This window comes from Crocodylus porosus, unplaced genomic scaffold (assembly GCF_001723895.1).
Source record: "Crocodylus porosus isolate Cpor-Errol unplaced genomic scaffold, CroPor_comp1, whole genome shotgun sequence".
In the NCBI taxonomy this organism is placed as follows: domain Eukaryota; kingdom Metazoa; phylum Chordata; order Crocodylia; family Crocodylidae; genus Crocodylus; species Crocodylus porosus.
Window position 1 is genome coordinate 14,661,172 of NW_017728928.1, and position 16,477 is coordinate 14,677,648.

Here is a 16,477-nt window from a genome sequence, read left to right on the forward strand (position 1 = left end):
AAAAAAATGCTTTTTGCATCAGACACACAGTACAATCAAAATAGTGATTCCTATTATGACTAAGTGTCCCACTGCTCAAGTTTAAAGAACTATGTAGGAAACTAAGCTGAGGAAAAAAGTATACTATAACCAAAAATCCCAGAGATGATTAGATAATCATTTTGCACACTTATGTCAATCTTAAACTACTTGTTACCTTCACACTGACTCATGCTCATCTTGGGGATAAATTATTTAGGGAACTACTTGCAACTCAATACTGCAAACAAAATACACAGATCAAAAAGAAACAGTTTACCAAGAACAGATGTAATGTTGATAAATGCTCAGTGAAAGAGGCATTTTAAAACACCTCATTTCCTATTCTCTAGAGAGTCCAACAGAGGGTTGCCACTACAGCAGTGGTCCCCAACCCGTTGATCGCAGAGCCTCTTGGGGCCAATCTGTGGCTGGACGCACACACATGCATGCATGTGCCCCCTCCCTGCTCCAGCCCAGCAGATCAGCCTGTGGGGGAGAAGGCAGCGGCAGGGGCCAAATCAAAGCCGCTGCAGTGAGGTACTGACTGTGTGGCCCAGTCAGTAGCAGGGGAAGGCGAGTGGGGCTCCAGGCTGGCTGGGTGGTGGGAGGATTAGAGCCTGGGGGCTCCTGCCACTGGGGGCATGTGCCTCCATCTTTGTAAGGGCAGAAGCAGCTACCACTCACAGCACCTTGAGCTATGCTGCAGCTGGCCACATGTGGGGGTGGCTCAGCTCACCAGCTGGACTCACACAGGGTTGGGCCCCAGCCCAGCTGCACCTGGGAAGATCTGGTCATCCAGGGATACAAAGGGGGGTCCTGCCACTAGATGCAGCTTGGTGGAGCCCCCAGGGACCCATGGCTGCCCAACTTGTGTTGGGGTGCAGCAGGCCGCCTGCAGCAGCAGCCACTTCTGTCCCAAGTACAGGCGGCCTGAAGCACATGATGTCAGGCTCCGGCCTGGCTGGGTCTGGGACTCTGCAGTCCAGGAGCGCATGGAGGAAGCTCCTCCTGCTAGGTGCAGCCTGACAGAGGCCTAGGGGGCTCGTGCCCCCACCCCTCCCCCCCGCCCTGCGCTCCAGAGGGAAGTAGCTGCTGCAGCAGACTGCCCACTGTGTCCAGAGCACAGGTGCAAGCTCAGGCCTCCGCCAGACTGTGCCCAGAGATGGGAGCCCCTGGACCATGGAGAATACCAGACCCATGTAGCTGCCGAGTGGGCGCAGCAGCACAGAAATGGGGTTGGGCCCTTGTCTGACCAGGTCTAGGATTCTCTGCAGTCCAGGGGCTCCTGGAAGGGGCTCCCATCACTTGGGCCTGCGAGGCCTCTGCCAGGCTGTGCCATGCCCCTCCCCACCCATCATTGCTCTGCAGCAGCATCCACCTCTGCCTGAAAAGGGGGGGGGGGGGTGGGAACTGCCCCTGGGGCATGTGAACAGCAGGAGCCCCCCCTGGGCTCTGATCCTTTCACTCATACCCCTCTCCCTCCATGCACCAGTGCAACTCCCCTGCCCCTCCCCAGCAGGGGCGGTGGCAGTATCCAGTAGATCCTTGGTTGGACTGCAATTCAGAGAGTGATCTCATACTTTAAAAGGTTAGAGACCTCTGCACTAGAGGCTGATGTATGAGTCTTACAGAAATAACACAATCCTTTCCGTTTTTTGCTAAGAGGTGCAAAAAGATAGTGAGGTTACACCTATGCCACTATGTAATCACTAGAGTTCAGAAAGTAAAAATCTCCTTAAATAAAATATGAGCTTAACCATTTGTACATCAATAAAAACATTAGAAAGCAAGAAAAAAATTGAAAGCCGATACAGAGAACGCACAAACAAAGATACAATGAGGAAAAACGGAAGAGACAAAATAGTAGCCAGGAAGAAAGGGACACTTGACTGAGGTGTATTGACTAGCCAACTGTCAGCTAAAGGCTCACTGATAACTCCTCTATTTACTGGAAGATTGTTCTTCTTGTCATCAGCAGTCCCTTGAAACAATGACAGATAACTAAGTCACATGAAATGGCCTTCCTAAAAGATCACTGCCCTTGGACAGTTACTAGACACTGCCCCTAACCTCAAGTTTTCTAGCAGCCTATAGTGAGTAGTCATGTGATAAATATTTTCGAGCCCATGAAACATGCTTGTGGCTAATGATTATTTAAGGATGTCAATCTAATTGAGAAATCCATCATAATACTTGGGAGGAGGACTCTCTCATCATTATCACTCTAAAAATTCCCCACTTACTGCAGTGGTGGGGGATGACAAACAGAAAAAACAACAACTGTAGGATCTGCATTTCATGCCTTGAATACAAATAAATTAGTCATTAAGAGAATATAGTAATAGTCTTTCTATAATGCTGTATAAATAAAGTTAATAAATTTGCTAATAAAAGCTAGATAAAAATGTTACTTGTATATCAATTTAAGCAAATGTACATTTCAAGATACAGGAACAGCAAGCTGTAGAGAGCTGTTCATTACACATACATTCCACCTCCACAGCCTTCAAAAGAAAAGGGCTGTGTGCAAAGCTAGACAATCTGGGCATCCAGCCATAAAACATCACTGCTGAAGCAGATAGCTGTTCTTACTCTCCTGAGCCATGGATGGCTGTTAACCCACAAGGGAGGAGAAAGCGAGTCTTCACTACAACACAAACTTCTAACATTTCATGGGCTTAATTACAACTCTAAACAGGACTTCAATTTTGCAAATGTATGCACATCCAGGGTTAAAGCTAGCAAGTGCAAAATTTGATGCCTGGCTAAATACTCAGACATCAAACTAACTAAAAACAAAACATTCAGATAGTTCTTTCACACAGTGAGCCATTCAGCACGTCTTCACAAGGAACTGAAAGCAAAAAAAATTTTTTTTTTTTTTTTTTTATCTGAATGAGAAGGCTAGAATGTTAAAACAGCACATGTGCACACACTCAGCCAGATAATTAAACAAATATTTTGTTAAAGGGGCTAACTGATCAAAACCACTGCCAGAAGTAACAATGCAACTTTCAAATAAAGAGAAGCAACATCTGTATTCAGGCATTTAACAAGTGAAGAGTAAAAGAGGTGAAAAGGACTGTAGATGTCAATTATCAATTAAAATTTATGCAAAATCTGCAGCGTATGTAAAATTTAGTTTTGCCCAGAAAAAAGTGGCACTAAAGTTATTTATTTTGCCTGAAATGCCATTTAAAGTATTTAGCAGTAGGCAATGTCTTATAATTACATGTGCTGCAATCTTAAATACAGATTAATCACAGTTGTATTTTGCAAGTGGTATTCTATTCAAAAAAAAAAAAAAATACATTAACAGTTTTCATAAACAGAAGCAATGCCTAAAACATAATGATATACTGCACTAACCACAAAATAACTCATTTCTAATACATTCAGGATGGCAACTCCCTATTTACCACCACCTTTTACAACCAAATCAAAAAAGATCCTGTATAGCATAAGGTCCATTTAGTAAAGCAATTTTATTCTATCATTTCTAAATAATTTCCCAATTCATTAAAGTATGTTTCTTTTTAAAATGCTATTTGCCTCAGCTGATAGCTTCATAATACAAATGAAAACCTCTAGCTATTGTCCCTAGAAGGCATCAGCTGATCCTAAATTGGCTGGACTGAAATGTCACCAGGCATTTAAAAGGTTTCTTTATCATTTATCTAATACTAAGAGATTGACAAATTCCTACCTGCAGCTCCTAGGCCATAAAAAAGACCCTTCTGAGGGCATTGTTATCATGCTGTCATCTGATTTTTAACTATTAAAAACAACAGCACTTCTGATTTGCACATCTTTGCTATAATCAAGGGTGGATTAATGGTAAGACTTTGAACTTGAGTCCACTAATTTAAAAAATTAAAAATCAATGTGCTATGTATGCTGGTCCACAGTTAAGACAGCATAACCTGAAGACATTCCTGAAAAAACTACAGTAACAAGCTGTAATACAGACAACTAGCACAGGCTTCTTTATTCGAGTAGGATGGGTTTGTGGAGGGTTTTAAAACTAAATCTGCAGTGTTCTCATAGTCACTGCTACAGAGACGTCGTCAAGCAATTCTTTCCAACTGGAAGCTTCCCTTTACTGAAGCAGAAGACTGCTCCACCCCAACCTCCTCCATCAGCTTGTTTTGGAAAAGGGCCAGATGACAACATTTGGAAGAGTGTGCGTTTATCTCAGTAAGTCCAGCTGCTTAAAAGAAAATAAGTGTAGTTTAAAGTATTATTCCTTCCCACACACCCCAGCCTTGTTAGATTCTTTGCAGCAAAAACTGGAAGTAGAACATTATCACCATTTAAAAACTGACCTTGCCTATTCATTTGAAAGGAATGCTAGAACACTACTCAACCTACAACTTTATTATTAACACACTCACAGGTAAGTAGTTGGCATTTTTAAAGAAAATGCAAGTAAACTACTGCTATTAGATCCTCTGGATTAGGGTTTCTCTCTTCCTATTTCTAATCAGAAAGTAGATCAAATGATTTTCTTAATCAATTGTTTTTGTAAACTCTATACTCTAAACAGATATTAAGAAGTTCCATGCATGTCCAACATCAATTTATTTAAAAAGATTAAAATAGTGTGCAGCTTGTGGTGGTAAAAAAGTCCATTTCACCCTGTACTGATGCTGCACTTTTGAGTTTCACACCTCATTAAAACTATTAGGGTACCAAGTGTTTAGTCATTATAAAGAATCTTCAGACTGGACATAACAATATTCACAATGATCAGGCTTTTCTGAAACATTTGGGTAATTTCACCCCCAGTTCCTGAAGGCCCTGTTAACATCCACTAGAGCAACAGGTCTCAAAAATAAAATTAATAATAATTACTACTATTATTATCCTTCAAATGCCCTGCCAAAAGGATTACAAATGCCATCAAAAAAGCACTTTTTGTTTTTTTGGTTTGTTTGTTTGTTTGTTTTTTGTTTTTTTACAGTTGTTACTGAGGTTAGGCCTTTGAGACTGGTTGAAGAGGTAGAGACTTCTCTCGCTCTTCATGGCAACCGCCAAATTTAGAGAAAGAATATGACAGACTCCACTCCATTCATAGAACAGTTTTGAAAAAGGAGGGGGAAGCAGGAGGGGAGATCTTCTAAAATCTTGAAAAGGTTCAGCTTTAAGTTATCAAATGCTTTAACTCAAGGTCATGGTAAAAGAAAGTTCAAAGCAAGGTTCAAGGACAGCACCCTAGTAAGAATTCCAATCCTCTCCCACCTTTCAGCAGCTGGGAGACATCCAGGACAGACTTCTCACTAGGACCTGGATTGTGGAGTAGACAATCCTGAGAAGGCCTGCTTAATGGTACAGTTTTTCAGTTGTCACAACTACGTAACCTATTAATCACGAAAGACTTTATACTGGCACAGAAATAAGATCAAACAATGACAGAAGTGTGTATGAAGTTACCACTGATTTGACCCAAGAATAAAAATGGCTCCTTTTACTGCTGCATAGGTGTACTTTGGAAAATAACTGACATTTATCAATACAAGAATGCATGCTCTGCAGATAGTTTAGTTTCTTGTCGACCCACAAGCTAACAGAAGGTGACAGTGTGACAGCGAAGACATAAAAGAATTCTGGGCATTTAGTCATGAAATTTATTTTCACTAAGAGGGAAATTTTCATAGAAGTTTGGGACAGGACAAAAAAATTGCATTGTATATCCTTCTAAACAGTCTTTATTAGTATGATTTAACCTTGTCCCACAGGGACCATCCTAAGAGAGAAAACCAGCATCCCCACACAGTCAACTGACCAATATCATTGCAGTTCTTTCAAGGCAAGCACCTGTTCAGCAGGAACTGAACTGAGACCATTCTCAGTCTCACAATGTGTGTAAAGGTCAGTCAGTGGCCTCAAAAGCCAACAAAGCTTTATCAGCAACTTAAAATCATCCCAAGTAAAGTGCTTCATTATTTACTTCCTATTCCCCTAAACCACCTAGGTCTCCTCAAATAATCCAATATTACGGTTATGATAGGTGTTTTTGGAGACTAGATAGGCCAAATTTATAAAAGTTAAGCAGCATGACTGTGTTATGCAGCAATAAAAGTACCCAGCAATAAAAGTATCTTCAGTATTTATTTTTTGGTGAAAAACAGAAGTGTGAAGCAAATATTTCTAGGAGGCTAACAAAGTTTTCTAAACTACCTGTGCCCACATTAGTGTTAAGCAGAAAGTTCACTTTGGGGAAAAAAGTGGCAACAGAAGAAACAAAGTGGTATAATACACTTGAAGATGGGTGTGCATTTAAGCATTTGCCAGCACACCATTCTAAGTTCAAAATTCATACACCAACATATCTGGACAGGGAGGCTTTTTTGATTTATTAAAGAAGAGTTGTGAAGCAATTCAACTAATTAGGCACAGAAACACTCTCAGGTGATTTGTTAAACTGTGATGGGTTGCAGCCATCATCAGCCACCTGACACTCAATCTACATTCCTGGAATAAAAGGCAGAGCATAAAGGTGATGTCTCTATTTATCACTTCTACAATTTCTTAAAAGCTATCAAAATGTAACGTTCAAGAGTGAAAGAAAACGCAAAGGACAATCCTCACTAAATGCAAAGCAAAAGAGACATAACCATAACTTTGTAGTTACCAAGGTTATAAGGAAGTGGAAGCGAGTCATTTGACTAACAACATCCAACAGCAATACAGATGTTCAGTCTCATTATTCTTAGTGCATCTCACATTTCTATTACCCTGCAGTCTAGAGCACACTAATATTCACCTGATTTAAGATGGGTATAATGAAGCAGACCCTCTACCAGCAGCAATTAATGCGTTTTAACACAAGCTTAATTGGTCCAACGATTAAATTATATCATCAGTCTGAAGTTCACTTAAACCAGTTTACTTTTGTATTAAGAGCTAGGAAAAATAGGTCTTCTATTCATTTATATGAAAAAAGACTGTCCTATTGCACTCAAGATTTCACATCCAAGTTGTGAAGAATTGTAGTCCAATATTTCCCAATAAAAATATTAAAGTTGAAGCAATGTTTTAATTCTGGCCCCCCAACCAAGTATTACAAACTAGAGTCAACATTTATTCTTTGTTAACAAAACAGAAACATATGCAGTTTATTTCCAGTGATACAAACAATTAAAATATTTCAATGGAAAATATTAAGTGAGGCATGCACTAATTTATTCAACCATTCATATATTTCAGCGAGTCTCATAATTGGACTTGCTCCTAATGCACAATTACACATTAAGATTACCCTTTGACACAAACTTGTGAATTAAACAGAGGATCCAAAACCCTTAATAAACTTCCACTAAGTATTTCTAAGAATAACAACTGAACAGCCAACTGTCTCTCCTCCTTATTGGCATTTGTACTGAAATTAAGGGCACTTGGACATTATAAAAATATTCTCTAAACACTTAAGAAACTTTTGTTTACTAGCAATTCTATTATATAACTATAAAACTAGAGATGAGAAGATCTAACATTTAAATTGAAGCTATCAAGAAGTTTACCTGCTTGGCTATGACCTAGTCTTGCTGACCACTCTTGTATGAAGGCTTATTTTCCATAGTTTTCAGACATTTCACAGCCACTTTCCCACATCTGTATTATCTGTCACTAAGACCAAAAATCTCAAAAGCCTTTCCTGCATCACAAAACCTCAATTTCTAGTTTATTTTTTAGCTCACATGTAGAACTCCACCAAAATGAACTGGCATATGACAGCAAGTAAAAGTGGTATCTTTTATTAGTATTATTTTTACACATCTACTCAAAGAACCCTGCCTGCCTGTGCAAAAATAATATACTGGAAATAGCTAAAAAAAAAAAAAAGGTTCTTATACAGGTTAATTTTGTAGAGGCCAAGAAAGGAAAATGTTTTAGGGAAAAAAAAAAATATGGTTTCAAGCTACTGGTTATTATAGGTTGTTTGGAAGCATGTGCCAGTAAGCTACCTGCACTACCAGCTCCAAAATAAAGAGGGGAAAAAATACTGGAAGATTCCCACAGTGAAACACCGGACCCAACCTCCTGAAGAAAAAAGGCAATGTGTCCCCACTGACCCAACAAGGTGCCCCCTCCCCAATTCTCACTTCTCCTGTTCCCAAATTAAGATAAAGCACCCCCCTTACCTTTTCTTCTTCTCCTGGGGCTCTTTGGCAGCTTTCCACTCAGTCCTGCTGTAAGGAACAAGTGACTATTTTGCCTAGCGTGTAGAGGGTCCCTCTGATGTGCTCCTTTCTTAATGCTTTTCTTAAGGAAAACAAAAAAACAAGTGTACCCGTAATTTCACGCAGCTAAATACGAAGAGTCTCTCAAGCGGCCCCTCCAACAAAAACAAAACAAAAAACAAAAACAAAACAAAAAAAAAAATCAAATTTTGGTTCCCTCCCCACAAAAACAAACAAAAAAATGCCAGACGGGGAAAAAAAAATAAATGAAGCAATAGATCAACAGGAAGACACCATCCAAGGAGAAGAAGCTTCAGTGTTATCCAGCCCGGAGAAGGAGAAATGCAGCAGAGCGATCCCAGAACCAGCTTTTATTATTATTATTATTATTATTGGTGGTGGTGTTGTGGTGGTGATGCTGAGGGGTTATTATTCGTTTCCAGTGGCGGGCATCAGAAGAAGAGTCCGAACCCAGCCCGAGGAAGCGCCGCGCAGAGGCGGCCCGAGCTCACGGGGGCGGCGGGCTCCGCCGAGGCGCGGACGAGGACGGGGGGCGGAGCGCGGAGGAAGTCTCAGTCTGCATGGGGGGGCATCGGGAGATGAAAAAGTGCACGGCAAGGGGCAGCCGCGAGCGAGGGACAGGCGGCTCCCTCCAGCCCACCGCAACCGGGGGGCGGTGCGGAATCTCCCGGGAGGGAGGAGGAGGATCCAGTCTCTCCCAGGGCAGCAGCAGGAGAAGGAGGATCCAAGGGAGTCTGTCTGTCTGTCTGTCTGTCAGGACGGGGCGGGGGGTCCGAGGAGCCCCTGGCGGGGACGCGCCGGAGGGGGGACGGGGCGCTGCTCTCCCTCGCCCCCAGCGGGAGCCGGCGGAGCAGGCCGGGCTGCAGCAGCGGAGGGCGAGGCAGGACCCCGCGCCCGGGGGGGAAACGGAGGCCGGGGCCGCAGCGCCGCGCTGTCGCTGTCCGCGGTGCCGGGCTCAGTGCTGCCGGGCCGGCCCCCCACTCCTCCGCACCGCCGTCGCCGTCACCGCCGCCGCCTCCGTCGTGCTGAGGAGCAGAGCTGCTGCCACCGCGGCCATTTTGTTGCTAACTGACAAGAACCCGCCAGGCAGCGCGAGACCGCCCCCCGCGTGACCTCACACCGGAAGTCTCGCCCACGTGACGGCGGGAGCCCCCCGCGCCATGCAAATGAGGCACGCCGGGGAGCCAATGAGCGGCCGGGCCTCGCTCCCCCGTGGGGGTTCAGCCGCTCGGTCCGTGTTGCGGCGCAGCTTTGTGCGGGGCGGGCGCACGTGTGTCCTGGGCCTCGCCAATGGGCACCGGGGAGCGGGGGTGGGCAGCCTCATCCCCTCCAGCACCTTGCATAGATGCGGGCTCTGTGCGTGGTGCTGCCAGGGGAGCCGCGCGCTCTCCGCACCTCTGATTTCAGTGATGCTGCTGTGCCTGGGTTGCAGCATCACAACTGGCAACGTAAAAAGAAAAAGAGCAATTTGCATTTTAGACTCGATGTGTTGAGAAAATGTTTGGGAACTGGAAAGGCCGGGCCTGCATTGGCATCTCCGTGCACCCTGCTGCACGGGGACCGCAGGATTTGCCCATCAGCGATGACCGTAAGGCAGAGAGCCGAAAACGCACGGACGATTTAATAAAAGGACCGCCCCCGCAGGATTTGTATTTTGTATTTTAACTGTGGAGCGAGGACGCCTTGGGTGAACCATGGGAACCAAGTGTTACTTTGACCACTGGAGGGAGCCCATATTGTTCCAGAAGGCAACAGACACAAAACTAAAGATGCACAAATAATAAAGCCTGAAATCCCACCTCGTTACGGTTAGAACAAAGTTAGACGGAAACCCGCCTATCTAGGGCAGGGGTTCCCAACGTTTAAAAGACATTTAAAAGAAAAAGCAGCGGGCGCCCAGATGAATATTTAAGTTTACAGTTTAGCTCAATCTGATCATCTCATCTGTTATTTAAAATTGCATTAGATCTGCAACTTCCAAATGCAGCTTCCCTTTTCTTGCAAAAATACTTAGGCAAAAAATATTTGTTGGAAGAAAGATTGTTGCTGTTCGTGAAAATGCATGCGGGCATCGGAGTAAAGCTCGGGGTGCCATGGCGACTGCGGGCTCCGTGTTGGGAACTGCTGATGTAAGGGGTTGAACAGGGTCCCTTCCAACCCAAATTTTCCGATATGTAAAAGGATCCCAAAAGCAGGTTGCTTCAGGATCACAAAAAAGCAAAACAGGGAATTCCTTGCCTTCTTAATGGCAGCAAGAATGGCAGCTTTTTCTAAGAATAAATTTATACATTTTTTCTAATGTAGTAGCAGGCTGACAGACACTTAACTACGCTACTACATCTCAACTATTGACATTTAGAAGACACTGCAGGTGCACCCAGGAAACGAGAGAGAGAATATAGCTGTATTCTCCATCCCTTTTTTCTGTTAATTAAATGTAGGTCAACACCTGCAAACCACTTCCCTCAACTACCTCCCCAAAAGTAACACCGCATATTTCTATGCTGTTACTTTCAAAAAGGATTTTGCTTCTAATAAAAGCCAACAATTCAATACAAACAAAACAAGTGCAGCCACCTGGCTTTGTCCTCAGTGCACGGTACAATATAATTAAAAGTCTATAATGTACATAGTATGCAACAAAACAAATAAGATACATCTGAAAATATTTGTTAGATTAAATTTGGACCCAAATTTAGATTGTTTACGTGGAAATATAGAACATCAGAACTATTTGCTGCTGTTCTAAGGCACTGGGGGGGGGGGGCGTTGGGAGGGTTCCCAACCTGCCTCCTGCCTGCTGTTGCCCTTTATGTTCAGGCTGCTTGGGCCACAGTGCTCTCAGAGGCAGTTGCCTACAACCAGCCTCCTGGAGCTCAGGTGCAACACAGAAAGAACAACTGAAATTCATGTTCAGTAGCAAAAGCTCAGATAGGTTTATTGTCTCTTAGGACAGTAGTTAGCAGGTCTGCATAGCAATCAGCCTGGCTCAGCAAAACTGCCCAGACAACAGTAAGCGATGCATTACATGCACAGACACCCCCTAAGTATAGGGTGACTGTATGCACCAATTTGCCTGGGATAGTCCTGGATTTTGAAGGCCAGTCTCAGCCAGTTGAAGAAAATGAAAAGGAGCGTCCTGGAATCTCAGGGGCCTGGGCACAGTCTGACAGGGAGGATAAGGAGAGGCATGGTATACCAGGCAGCTCCGCTGCCCTGTCAGACTGTGCCTGCGCCCCTGCACACCGGCCTCTGTCACTGCCTACAGCAGTGCTGCTGACTTGGCGGGATGGGGGACAGGGCAACAGTCTCCCGGATGTCCCAGTTTCATTATGGTCACCCTACCTAAGTTGCTACAAAAGGGTGAGGCTTACAACCCTTGTATTTATAGCTGAGATTCCCCCACTCTGTGCCAATTCTATTCTCTCTGTCTAGATGTCCCTTTTTACTTGTCTCTGCCAAGTCCAGATACCTGCAGCTCATGCCTTGCCAAATGCAGCTCTCCGTTTCCAGCTCTGAGCGTCTAGAGCTCACTCCCTGCTGAGTTTGGGCTTTTCTAGCTCACTCCCTTGCATAACTTTAGCTTAGCCATGTTGAGTATAGCTGACCTCTTGTTATCTCTACTTCAGCAAGTTCTATCTAACTCTTTACTCCTCTCCTTGTTCAGCTATTGTTTCTTCCGTTGAATTAGTATTTTCACTCACTGCATCTTTTATCAGGGCATCCAGGAGTCAGTGGAGTCTGTTAGTCCCAAGGTCCTTTGCGGTGTCTTACCTTAACTATAGCTTAGCATAACTACAGCCTAGCATAGCCAAAACTCCCTACATTTGCCAAATGTTGTTGTCTTATACAAAATGCACAAGATATTGAAATGGACCAGACAGACTCCAAATGAAAGGAGCTCCTGGACTACAGTACAGTGAATATAAAAGTTTGCTACATAAATGCGCACACACACATGCACACAAAACCCAGGGTGGAAACTACTGGCATTTTAGATTTTTTTAAAATTCTTTTGGTGTCTCCATTCTAAGGTAATATTTGTAACATTGATTAACGTGCTTTAAGTAAAGCAGATATTGTTTTTAGCTCGTGTTCTTTTATTATTGAATACAGGGTTTGCCTAAATCCAGAATTTGATTTTCCCTCCTTTAGTTTCTTCAGGCTTAGTCACCACTGGGCTTATCCCAGCTTTGCATTTCGAAACATCTTGCCTCTGCCCCCGGGACCCCAGCAGAGATGGGTTTGGCAATATCCCAGACTTGGTGCACCCCTGAAAGTTGGCAGATGAAACAAACACACACAGGAGCCCTCAGATCAACTCACTGATGCTGATGAGGATTACTGTAGTATGAACCTGATTTAAAATAGTAGCCGTGGTTTCTATTCAACCAGTGCTGAGAATCTTTTATTATTCGGACTACCAAAGAACAAGGTGTCAAGCTCCACACTTGAAAGATGAACTCCGCAGAAGATGGGCTGACTAAACCAAACATTTTCACCCAGACACAAAGGGCATCTCCCCAACCACTCACCGAAACGTGTTTCTTCACCGTGTTTCGTTGGGCTATGTGCAATTTTCTGGCTACAGATCGTTAGGGTTACAACATGTAGATGTGAATGCTTCCCAGCTGTCTGTGGCTAAGAGATAGCAGATTTATTATTTATTTACTTTTTTGCATTCCCATGCTTAGCACAAGGGAATTTAACATGTGCCAAGATTATGACCAAAGTCTAGGGATTTCTGTGCCCTAAATGAAAAGATACTGAATGGTGTGTCAACCTCTCAGGTTTTCATCCTTCAGCTAGATGCTCATTTTGCTTTGCAGATGAGCTGCTTGAATCCTGAGCTTCATAGGACTCACCCCTTGCCTCTTTATGCCACTTTCTGCCATTCAGTGTCTCTAATGCTGGGTGCCAATACTCAACATCTTTTGTGGCAAACCCTGAATGAACTTCATTGATTTTTCAGGCATCTACTGAGATGCAGGCTATGATTCTGGCAGCCACTGCTACCTTTGAACTCTGTACTTCCCCTCCACTGCTCAGGTATTCTTTTTGTCACATACGAGTAAGAGCAGATGTGACCTTGTGTGAAGGGAATGGAACGGGGAGGGGGGGATATATGATGCCAGTCCTTCATTGTAGACCAGGAGGAGGAATTCCTGCAGAAGAAAATGCACTTGCAGTATAATGCCAGCTGTGTCTGTAAACCTAAAATTTCCTGGCATCCATGTGCCCTGGGGAAAAAGATCTGGCAATTTTCTTGCTAGCTAGGGCTCTGTGCACTTTGAACAGATGGACATACATGGGTATAGGCAGCCAAGAGTTCATGCAGCTACATTGATTTTGTAGGTTGAGAACAAGAATTCTACCCACAGCTGTTTGCTCCTTCAGAGACAGTTATTTTCATTTTCTCTCGCCCCTCTTATATACAGAATATTTTATATCACTGCCCAACCAAGCAGTGTCAGTTAGGTCAAAGTGGCCAACCAAAGTCTTCTCCCCCAGCAGCAAAAAGTAAATGCATTCTGTTCAAACAACATCTTAATCAGAACTAGTTACTCTAGGATAAATTAATGCCAACTCTTCACAAGGGCTGGGCTCTTTCTCAATGAGAAAAAACAAGATTTCTTGTAAAACACCTCAAACTAGAGCTCAAAAACTTTCCTTAATAATTTATCCTTATTGTGACACGACAGGCAGAGCCAGATTTTTATTAACGTGGTGGTGTCAGGGTGACTTATGATCAAAGCTGATAGTGGGATATGTGCTGATTTCAAAGGGTGCTTGACACCTCACCTCTTACAACAAAAGCCCATCTTTTTTAGAGTCCTTTTCCCAGCCACACTACCAAAATATTGTGTACCTAGAAAATACCTGGGCCCTCTTGTTGATGCCAAATCAGGTTTAAATAGATAGTCCTCAGCTCCTCACTTCTCAAAAGATGAAAGAAAAAATGACCTTTAGTTTTAATGTACCTTATATTTTAATTATTCCTGACTACTTTCTTTCATCTCTCTTATTTACATCCTTTCTTCTTTTCTTGCATTCCAAAGTGAGAAGACCTACCACACAGCCTCCCCGAAGCCCTTGTACCTCACATCCCCATCCTTCCCAATGCTTTATTAACTACAGCCTCAATGGGAGCTACACGAGCCTCTAAACATCAGACCAATTTTAGTTCAAAATCGCGGGATTTAGGCGAAAACAATCTTCCGTGCTCCATCTCACTGCCTGTGCAGCATTTTATTCACAGACCCATTTCCATTACTTATGCTAATAGTAACAACTTATACTAGAATAGCTTTCTCCTTTTACTCATGTGGTCATCACTCATCAGAAGGAACAGAGTAAAGAAGGAGAAGGGGGAATTATGGAGTGCATGGGTTCCAGCTGAAGCCAAGAGGAAGCATGCAGCATAAACTGATAACAGCTATTTTTTGTAGAAGCACAGGCCTGAAGAATATGGAGGCTGAAAAAAACCTGTGTTGGCATGTGGTTGGTTGCTTGATGATGGTTTTCCTTAGAAGCTGTAACAGAGCCCTGGAAGGATGCAACTAAGCACATAAATAAGCACTGAGAATCCAGACCTAACAGGCAATATGCAGATATTGCCCAAAATACACCAAAGAATTTACAAAACACTTGGGAATATTAAATCTAGCTATGACAGACTTATAGATGAGTCTCTGGCAAATCACCAAAATAAAAACTTGTTACAGAAAATCAGGGTGGGGGACAGAAGAGGGAGAGGGTTCTCATCAACAGAAGTGAGACTGAGGTTTACCTCTTGAAGAACACTGCCAAGGGTTATTTCTCTGGCTCACTTTAGCCTTGTGAATATGGCAATAGGAAGTAGTGACTCCTGCATTTTGTGTTGAGCTCTGATAGTTAAACTGGGGAAGTCACTTAATTCCTCTGTGCCTCAGTGCATCCTGCTGTAAAAAGGGTATGATAATGTTATTGTAGGGCTTTACATGATCACTTACCAGCATCTGAACATTGTCGATGCACAATTATTAACAAAAGCAAGACAGACTCCATTGTGTCTTTACTACTTCTCAACGTTGAGGGTAAAATATCTGCCTGAGGGAAAGGTTTTGGTTTTGCTTGGGTGGTTTTTTTTGTGGGGAGGGTAGATGACTTTCACCATTTTTCAGAGGAGTTCTGAAATACAGCAGAAATCTGACATAATTTCTGTTAGGATGGAAAGACCTTTCTTATTGGAAGAGAGAGGTTTTCCAGAATTGCCTTTATGTTCTTGATATTCACCTAGCACACTTGTAAAGGATAGTGTGAGGCTTAATTAATGTGGATAAAACACTTTAGAATTATTTTAATGGTGTTCTCAAAATTCAGGGCATTTTTTTCTTTCTTTCTCCACCTGCTGGCAGGTCACTTCTGACTGAAATGGAGCACAGCTGGAATCAGTGCTCTCCGAGATTATGCAGCCAAACATCCCAATTTAGGTGTTGCTGTGTACAGCCCCAATGGTTGCACAAAACAAATTAAATTCCAAAGCACAATCATTCTTCTGAAACATCTCGCAGTCATAAATGAGAGGAGATGTCCTCAGATATTTGATAGGCTATTAACACAACTGCTTCAGTGCAAGAACCTGTAAGCAATAGCATTTATAAAGAGAAACAAGAAACCATACTCCCCCATCCTGGCATAACTCATCCTTTGTAACTTCAGCATAGGCCAAATACATTCTTGCATAGGCACAAACAATGGACCTTTATTGTGTTTTCCCCCCCTGGCATGCTAGGTTCTACAAATGAGACAACCCAATCTAACCTGCTAACACAAAGGAACATTGAACCATACATTTAAGTTCACTTCATTTAGCCTCATTCATTATGTGTGACCATCTCCCCACACTGCAATACCTAACACTTTTGTATGTTCAGCAAGATCATAACAATATACTGAACACATAACTGCAATTCATTCAGGAGCAACAGCTAGCCTCATTCCTTTAATTTGGAGATTAAAACCACAGTTCATTTATCATTGTAAATCGTCTCTGAGTGAGACATAATATCAAGGTCCTGACCACTTGTACTTGTTAAAGATACAGATCCTGAAAGAGGTATTGGGTCCAATGGCCAAATTACCCTCCGGATAATTACATTCTGCCAAGCTAATATTTCTCTGTGGTTTCAAGTGGATATAACACTGCTTTCCTTCTCTCCTTACTTGTATGCCATATATGGGCTTCTGCCTTCCGTCCTGGAGGTGCCTGC

At 43.0% G+C, this 16,477-nt stretch overlaps 1 protein-coding gene across 1 annotated transcript in view; it reads right to left on the reverse strand.

The window, feature by feature from the left end:
• Window positions 1-8,413, reverse strand: part of TNRC6C (trinucleotide repeat containing 6C) — a 172,827-nt gene extending 164,414 nt beyond the window's left edge. Inside the window, exon 1 of the mRNA XM_019542686.1 lies at window positions 8,166-8,413. The gene's annotated coding sequence lies outside the window, so the exon portion shown is untranslated. The remainder of the gene's footprint in view (window positions 1-8,165) is intronic.
• Window positions 8,414-16,477: the final 8,064 nt, after the last annotated feature.